Genomic DNA, 8,545 nt, shown 5'->3' with positions numbered 1-8,545 from the left:
GCTTTGGAAGTTCCTAATTCAGTTATTCTATGATTTTTTGCTTTGACCCAAGGACAGTGACATTCTGGTCCAGGACTGGAATGCTGCAACAAATAATAATATGCAAGTACTACCTGCATCTGAGACTTCAAGGAGAAACATCCACTCAGGAAATGTCTGCCAATTATTCTGTCTCTCTCTGGTATTTTCAGAGAGCTTATTGCAGGCTGAAAACTTGAATTCCTGGTATACTTCCCCAAAATTAAATAAATAAATTACTGTGCTAATTAAGACTTGTGCATAGAGTGGGAATCCTCCTATAATAAAAAATTAATATTATAGACAAAGAAAACTATAGATCAAAATGTAATCTTTGTAGGCTGAGAGAGCCACCATTTTCTGTTAAACAAATATGAGCATGACACCTCCCTCCTTGATTTTTGTTTTTCCTTACTCCTTCTGTCACTGCAGTGCAGCTATTGCCTTGGCATCTTGGCACCTTTTTTGACCTGTACAGATAACATTAATAGCTGTTTTATTAGCTTGAAGATAGTTGGAAGTTACTGCCACTGGGTTTTTAATTACTCTAATTTGAAAAAGTATTTCTGATATTAAACTCTGCACAAAACCTCTCAGTTTTCTCCCTAATAAAAAATACTTTTTAAAAATATACAACAGTGTTTTGTCCTGAATATCTGGATAACTAAGACAGTCTCTAAGAAAGAATATAAACAGTAAACATATTTGTACTGCTGTCCTCTTCCTCAGGAATAAAGAGCAGAAGGAGAGAGAAAATTGCTGGAAAGTCACTGGTGGAGTTGAAGGTTACTAATAGGGAGACAGCTTTTCTTTCCCCCTTTAAATTTTGTATCATTCCTTCACAATGCAGAGCCTTTCACTGATTGCTAGGTAGCTTATTAAAGCTGTTTTCTCATTGTGCTCCTTTCTTCCCTTGCTGCTTTCCTATTATTTTGCCAGTATGCAACTGGGGCTAGAGAGTGGGAAGTACAGAAGAGAGCATGTTCGAGAGGATGCCAGGATGTCTTCTCAGTTATTGGTTGACTGCTGGCTGATGGATAGTGAAGGGAGGAGCAAAGCTTTCAGTCTGCACTGAGGGAGCTGAAATACAGAAACCAAATTTACAGGTAAGGGGAAGGGGGGCAGAAATTCTGTTTACTAATAGCTGTTCTGAGTCCTGGATGCAGTATTTTCTGTGCTATAAAAGTGGTTGTGAGGACACCTCCATAATTTGTCCTGCATTAATGACTCTGAAGCACCTTTGGGATTTATTATTCCTCCCTCATAGCAGGTCTTAGCTGATAAGAGCTCCATAGACAGTGAAATCAGTTGCACATCTGACTCTCTCTGACAACTTTCTCCTGTGCTAGCGTAAGCAGTCCATCTCAGTGAGGCACAACTTATTCAGTAAGCAATCAGTAACAAGGGCTTTGTCTAATGGGCAGCATAGTCTATTTGCAATATATAGCACAGGAACATTTTTAAAAGGTTGAAAAGGACTTCAGGACATATAAAACATATAAACTACATGCATTTTATTTATTGTGCTAATCAAGAGTTTTGCACAGAGTTGGAAGGGACCTGAAAAATAAATGTAACAGGTTATTTTTGTGGATTTTTTAAGCATTTGGAAGTTTTGAGTAAATGAACTTAAAAGCTAATTTTTGGAATAAGATAAAATGGTGCACATACTTCAATTATCCTTACTGTTATAGAAAAATAAAACTCTACCATATAACATCATAATTGTTCAATACATTACTGTTATTATAATAATATTAATTTTTTTAGTTCATTATTGAAAACATACAATATTTTATATCAAACTGTATCAAACTGAAAACAAAGTTGAAATGATTGTATAAGAGTCACTGTAAATGTTTGTATTTTACCAGGATATTTCTAATCCAGAAACCTTGGTTTGAACAATAGTAAGCAGCATTGCCTCTGCAGATATGCTCAAATATTACAGTGATGGGGCTTATATACCTATCTGTATAGATCAATCAAATAGAAGTCAGGAATAAAATCTTGGTTGCATTCAAGTCAATAGGAGTTTTTCCACTAACTTGAATAAGGCCAGGGTTTCAGGCATGAACTTTTTCTACTTCACTGACATGTCCCAGAATATTTCATATGTCATATCAAAAGACCATATTATACTGCTGTAAACAGAAGTTTCCATTTGTATCACTGAGTTCTGACTAAAAATTGTTGGTGAGATATAGCTTAGTGCTATTGTTGTTTTGTCTAAATGTTAAGGTTTTTAAGTGATTTCACATTAGTTATAGAAATTTAAAGCAGTAGGGCTTAATTTACTAGTTGTCTTAATTAAATAAATGTTTGCAGCTCAATTACCTTAGTATTTACAGCAATCAAGGTATTTCCTATAGTAAATATATGGAAGTAGAAGGGACTACTGCAGATACTAAAGTAAACATACCTGTTTATCTAAGTAGGTTTGGTATTTATTTGGGATACTGCTTTCTATTGCTCATTGGATGGTCTAACTCAAATTAGTTAAAGTCAGATTATTAGAAAATACTTTGCATGTAAATCAGTGGGCAGTTGTGAAAATATACATACAGTGCTTTTGAAAGAGATCATTTTAGTAATGCTTGTTTTAAAAATGTGTACTTTTTCCTCAAGCATTAATTTCAGTACTGTTGTATGTTCTGAACAGAATAGTGCAAGCTTCTCTGTCAAAGGAACAAAACTAATTTAAAAACTGTTAATCCTTGTATAGAAAAAGCCTATTTTGGGATTAAACAAAAAAGAACAACAAGGTAAATAATAAATGCAATAAAGAGATTAATTACCACCATTCATTTTAGCAACAATTAAGCTGAACTACAGAAATGCGGAAGGTGCTTTCTGTATTCAGTAAAAAAATGCGTGAGAGAGTTTATAATGTATTTATAAAACTAGTGCCTACCCCATGGACCTGCTTAATGGAACTGCACTTAATTATAATAGAACTGAAAGATAAAAACACTAATTGGGCTTGATCCCACTTCCATTGGATTCAGTAGAAGCTAAATTAGGCCCAAATTCTTAAAAAACTGACGCCATTAAAAAAATGGCAAAGACATAACATTTGGGGGTAGAGGGTTGGCTTTGTCCTCCTCCCACTTCTGCACACATCTTCTTAGCTGCCAGTATCCAGTATGGTGCCCTTGCCGCCCAGCTGTTTCTCCACAGGATGGAGACTAAGGTAAGTTTGATCTTCATCAAAATAAGCAGTAAGAAATCTGGAGGAATAAGCTTTATAAAAAAAATAAAACAATAGTAGGAACTCTTTTAACACACTGAATTTTTTTTTCATATCTGCATCTGAATAGAAATATTAGATACATCAATTATATACTTAACAATTAGGATTTTTTTTAAATAAAATATTAAATTGCAACAACCCTCAACAGCTGCATATTTTTAAATGACCACATTCCCCCATATATTACCAATTTTTTATTAAATATATTTACAGGAGCATTGAAGAAAATTAATTATTCTATGTATTTGGAACTCAGTTTTGACAAATCAGAAAATACAATCTGAATCTTATACATCCTAATCTCAAAGTTAGATAAATCATCATTTTAAAGTTAGAATTCTGATTGAACGTAGCTCCGGTAACAGAGAAGAGTTGATGAAAGCAGAGATCTTTAGTTTCTACATGTATTTAAATGATTCCTCCTTGGAAACCCACTGCTGCAGATGCATTTGGCTTCCCCTGGCTATAAATATCTCCCCCTTAATAATAACAATGAGAGATGCTGAATAAAACTACTGTATATTTTCACCAGTTTTAAAGTTCCCTAATGATTCAGGTATTCTGCGTGAACTACAGATCTACATTTTCTTATCCAGCAGTCCCTATCAGCTGCTGCCAGGCATTCACCAGCCTTGTGAATATGAGATAAACTCAACAGCCTTGGCTGCAGAACCTACTGAGAAAGAAATATACGTGTGGGAGGTGAGATAGTTACAAAACCTAATAACTGGTGCTGGTTGTGGCAATACGACTGTATATGAGGGTCCAATTCTTCTTTCCCTGAAATCAGAGGCAGAACTCCAACTGCCAGAGCATGATCAATAGCAAGCCCTGAGTTTTAAGTACAATTCCTCTCCGTGAGTTCATTATTTGTAAATACAAGTTTACTGTCTATTTTTCTCTTGCAAAATGTTGTTAGGTTTACACTCCTTTCTATTACTTGTTTGTTAAATAGTTAAAGCAATTGTTGACCTCTTTCTGATGTTTTTAGGCTACCTCAGATATTACCCCTTCCCTCCCGGTAAGAAGCTTTATCTGCAGAATTCAATAATGATTTAATCACTTTTATTCACATATTCTGTATAAATCGTTTCTTTAAAATGTTTCATCCTGATGGAATTTTGCTAAATTATGAGAAGTGAATGCTACTCGAGAATTTATCTAAATGAAAGGTTCCATGTGTTTTCACAGTAATTAATGCAACTAAAATAGTCTTAAAGAAATATCTATTTGCACTACTAGGGAGTTTCATTTTATGAAGAATCATTTTTTTTCTGTTTTCCTCAACAAAGAAATCAGAGCCAGTTTCATTTTATCATTTGTTCATCATTTGTGCGTTAAAGAAATAGTTATTGTCATATTTTTTCATATATTTACAGTTTTCATATCACAGGAATAACAGGTTTTCAGTTTTTCAAAATACTGCTATTTTTAAAAAAAATTACTGACCTCTCTTTGCTTTAACAAGTGTTTCTGTTATATGGCTGCCTGACTGTCATTTGTTCTGTTTTCTGTTTTGTAAGTATTGTTACACGGATAATTTGCAATGGATTAATTATTTAATAGTAAATTCATTTTGAATGACAACATGAAGGGTACCAAAATGATGTAAAGGAAAGAGTTAGTTTTGATTAATTTAAATGAATGGGAAGAGAGGATCTTGGTTATTTTAATTATAAAAGAATATTAACATTATTAATAAGGCAGGTGGATTAGTAAATAAATTATAAAATTCATAATATATTGTAACTCTTTATAAGAATAATAAAAATTAGTCGTAGTATACTTCCTTGCAGAAAATAAGCTGTTGTGTAACAATACATGGGAAGGAAGCCAAGCACATTTTTTAAAAGACAGTTATTGTTTAGAATTACTTTCATGCTTCTTGTATAAAATAAGCATGATAGATTTATAAAGTGAGCTTTATATGTGGCTAGTAAATATCAGAGAACAATATTGGGGGGGGGGGGGGGAAGGTATCAGTGGTTCCTATTCAAAAAGAGTCAGCTTAACTGCAATGGAATTGTGCCAGTTTGGCATGAGCCCTTTTTATGAAATAGAAGCAGGAGTTTTATCTACTGAAAATGATAGGAAAGTTTGTCTCTCATTGCCTGTCACTACATTGGTGTTATGCAGGATAATGACGGTAACACAGAGAAACAGAAACCTAACCTAACATCTCCCTCAGTGAATTCAGAATACACAGGAGTGCTGCAATTTGTTGCCAGACTATGGCTTTTTTTTATCAGTTTCCTACATTAACTGTTCAGGTCAGAAGAGGAAAAAATCTAATTCTGCTATGCTCAACAACAGCTGTTAAATCTTAATCTATTGCCATATCACGCCATGTACATCAAGACAATGTTTTACTATGCATATATATCATCCTCAAAAAGGAAATAAATTTATTAATCTCATTGTTTCCAACTCTGATCTCCTAAACTATATAAGTAGTCAGTTTCCTTTATACCTTCTTAGTGGTTGAACTGTGCAGAAAAGCAAGAAATTGCTAGCTAGGATTCTGATTGATTTTAAATGGATTGGATATTAATCTCTGAATTCCTTGGAGTGATACTCCTGGAAATGAAAAGCAGTGGTAAGGATGTGCATAATGGAAAGAGCATTTGAACTATTTCTCTATATAGAAGCAATGCAGAGGACAAAGGAATAAATTATAACTGAGGCAATGGAGACTAGAAAAATGAGAGTAATAAGGTCAGTGTTTGGTTTCACAAGTATGCATTGGTGTTGTAAGTTCTCTCTATCCATAATCAAAACTATGAGCTATGGTTTAAGTATACCTGCATTCTAGTTCTCCACAGTCACTTGCTCTGATGTTCCTTTCCTCCATTATACATACACACACCTTGTTTTGCTAAACTGGAGAAGCCAAACTGACCACATTTAACTGGAATGAAAAGCCTTAAAGGGGAGATGACTAACTTTAGAAAGTATTATGGGCAGTATTCTACTTTATGCAAGTAGTCAAACATCAATGATTCTGGCTAATGTGAGGTGAGAAGGACCTGGGACACCGTAAACTTCTTCAGCTTAAATGTTTCAGTGCCCAAAAAGGATGTGCCTGGTCCCAGCAGATTAATCTAAGGAAATGGAGTATCCAGTACTTTTAAAAAGATACTTATACTCAATGGAGAGTTAGGTGCTTCAGAACTCCCACCGGTCCTGAAGCTTTAGCACCTGACTCAGGGCCACACATTAGGTGTTTCCAGCCACTCAGGATCCAAACCTTGTAGTCCTCTTCTGACTGAAAACTAGTAGCTGGAGGAGGGACTGTGGGCTGGGCTGGGCACCAGCTCCTCCTGCCAGGGGCAGAGATCAGCTAAGACTGGGGCTCAGGCACCTGCGTGGGGCAAGCCAGGATGGCCACCTACCACTGGAAGCCTTGCTGCTGTGGCTGCTGTCAAGGCTCAGACTGCTTATGGTGGCCTTGGGTGGATGCTGACAGTGATGGAGAATGGCTGCACACAGCCAATCCAGCATCTGTGTGCAGGGGTTGGAGCATGACTGCAGACATCCATGCTGTTCCACTCTGCCTGGCTCTGCCTGCCATCAGGGTTCCTGGGAGCTGTGGGGTCAGGTGAATGCATGGACATGCAGTAGCAGCACCCCCCCTACCCCCTGTCTTGAATTCCCTTAATCATAATATGGTCACCATAACCTTAGGGGACTTGGTGAGGGGGGAGGAACCTCAGCTCTGGTTATAGTCTCCAAGATACTGCACTAGACAGTCTGGAAAAAGAACAAAAATACTGTGGATGGTGGAACTGGGCCCCAGGACTCCTCGCTGCCCTCCCAAATATTCCAGTTTCTGAGTGAGTGATTTAACCTCTAGGTAAATTAATTTAAAACGAGTACTAGCAGCAGCATGACCCTGATAAATTTTTGCATAAAAGTGGCTGCTGTGCTTTGGCTTCAGTGCTATCACCAAGTGTTATGCAACTAATAGGCATTTCTACTGGATTCAGCCCCTGTGGGGATTTATGAAAAGTATAGGTGCTGTTTTCCTACAGAGCTTGGTTGGAAGAAAAGGTTAAGTTCTCTTGCAAAGTACCTGCCTCCTATGACTGGAGCTGCTCTGTACATTCACAGATGCTTGTCTAGGGAATTTTGTGGTCCATAATGAAGGCACCAAACTTAGGGGTCTTTTGGTTACATGGCTGAAGGAGGGGGTTTCTAGATTGCTATTTTCTTTGACCCAGGACTCCAAAATTCTGCCCAATTCCCGTGTTAATGCTCTAGGTACTTTTTCTAGATCTCACCTTTGGTCCAATCCTATATGAAAGCCCCAGAACTAGAAATGTAGAAGTAAAACTCTGCTTCCCCTTTTACATAGTTGCAAGGAAAAACTAGTTCTGGTACATTTAATTTATAGAACCTTGCCCCAGTAAATTTCTGTATGGTGGTTTACACTGTGATGCCTTTAGTGTTTAGTTGTGTTCTGCTGTTGAAAATTTCATTCTGCAAGCAGAGCTGGACAGGTTAGGCAAGTGGGCAGAAAATAACAGAAAGCAAGCAGCTGCCCACAGATCCACAACAGCTGCCCACAGAAAACAACAGAATGCAGTTCAACAAGGAGAAATGCAAAGTGCTGCACCTAGGGAGGAAAAATGTCCAGCACACCTACAGCCTAGGGAATGACCTGCTGGCTGGCATGGAAGTGGAAAGGGATCTTGGAGTCCTAGTGGAGTCTAAGATGAACATGAGTCAGCAGTGTGACGAAGCCATCAGAAAAGCCAATGGCACTTTATCATGCATCAGCAGATGCATGATGAATAGGTCCAAGGAGGTGATACTTCCCCTCTATCGGGCACTGGTCAGACCACAGTTGGAGTACTGCGTGCAATTCTGGGCGCCGCACTTCAAGAGGGATGCGGATAACCTGGAGAGGATCCAGAGAAGGGCCACTCGTATGGTTAAGGGCCTGCAGACCAAGCCCTACGAGGAGAGACTAGAGAAACTGGACCTTTTCAGCCTCCACAAGAGAAGGTTGAGAGGCGACCTTGTGGCTGCCTGTAAGTTCATCACGGGGCACAAAAGGGAATTGGTGAGTATTTATTCACCAAGGCGCCCCCAGGGGTTACAAGAAATAATGGCCACAAGCTAGCAGAGAGCAGATTTAGATTGGACATTAGGAAGAACTTCTTCACAGTTAGAATGGCCAAGGTCTGGAATGGACTCCCAAGGGAGGTGGTGCTCTCCCCTACCCTGGGGGTCTTCAAGAGGAGGTTAGATGAGCATCTAGATGGGGTCATC

At 37.8% G+C, this 8,545-nt stretch overlaps 1 protein-coding gene across 2 annotated transcripts in view; it reads left to right on the top strand.

Annotated features, from left to right (window-relative positions):
• The first annotated feature begins 1,071 nt into the window (after positions 1 to 1,071).
• Positions 1,072 to 8,545, top strand: part of CSRNP3 (cysteine and serine rich nuclear protein 3) — a 166,193-nt gene continuing 158,719 nt past the window's right edge. For both annotated transcript variants that reach the window (XM_019480524.2, XM_019480523.2), the window contains exon 1: positions 1,072 to 1,124. The gene's annotated coding sequence lies outside the window, so the exon portion shown is untranslated. The remainder of the gene's footprint in view (positions 1,125 to 8,545) is intronic.

This window comes from Alligator mississippiensis, chromosome 4, assembly GCF_030867095.1.
Source record: "Alligator mississippiensis isolate rAllMis1 chromosome 4, rAllMis1, whole genome shotgun sequence".
NCBI classification, from domain to species: Eukaryota; Metazoa; Chordata; order Crocodylia; family Alligatoridae; genus Alligator; species Alligator mississippiensis.
This window is presented reverse-complemented; position numbering and strand designations above follow the sequence as displayed.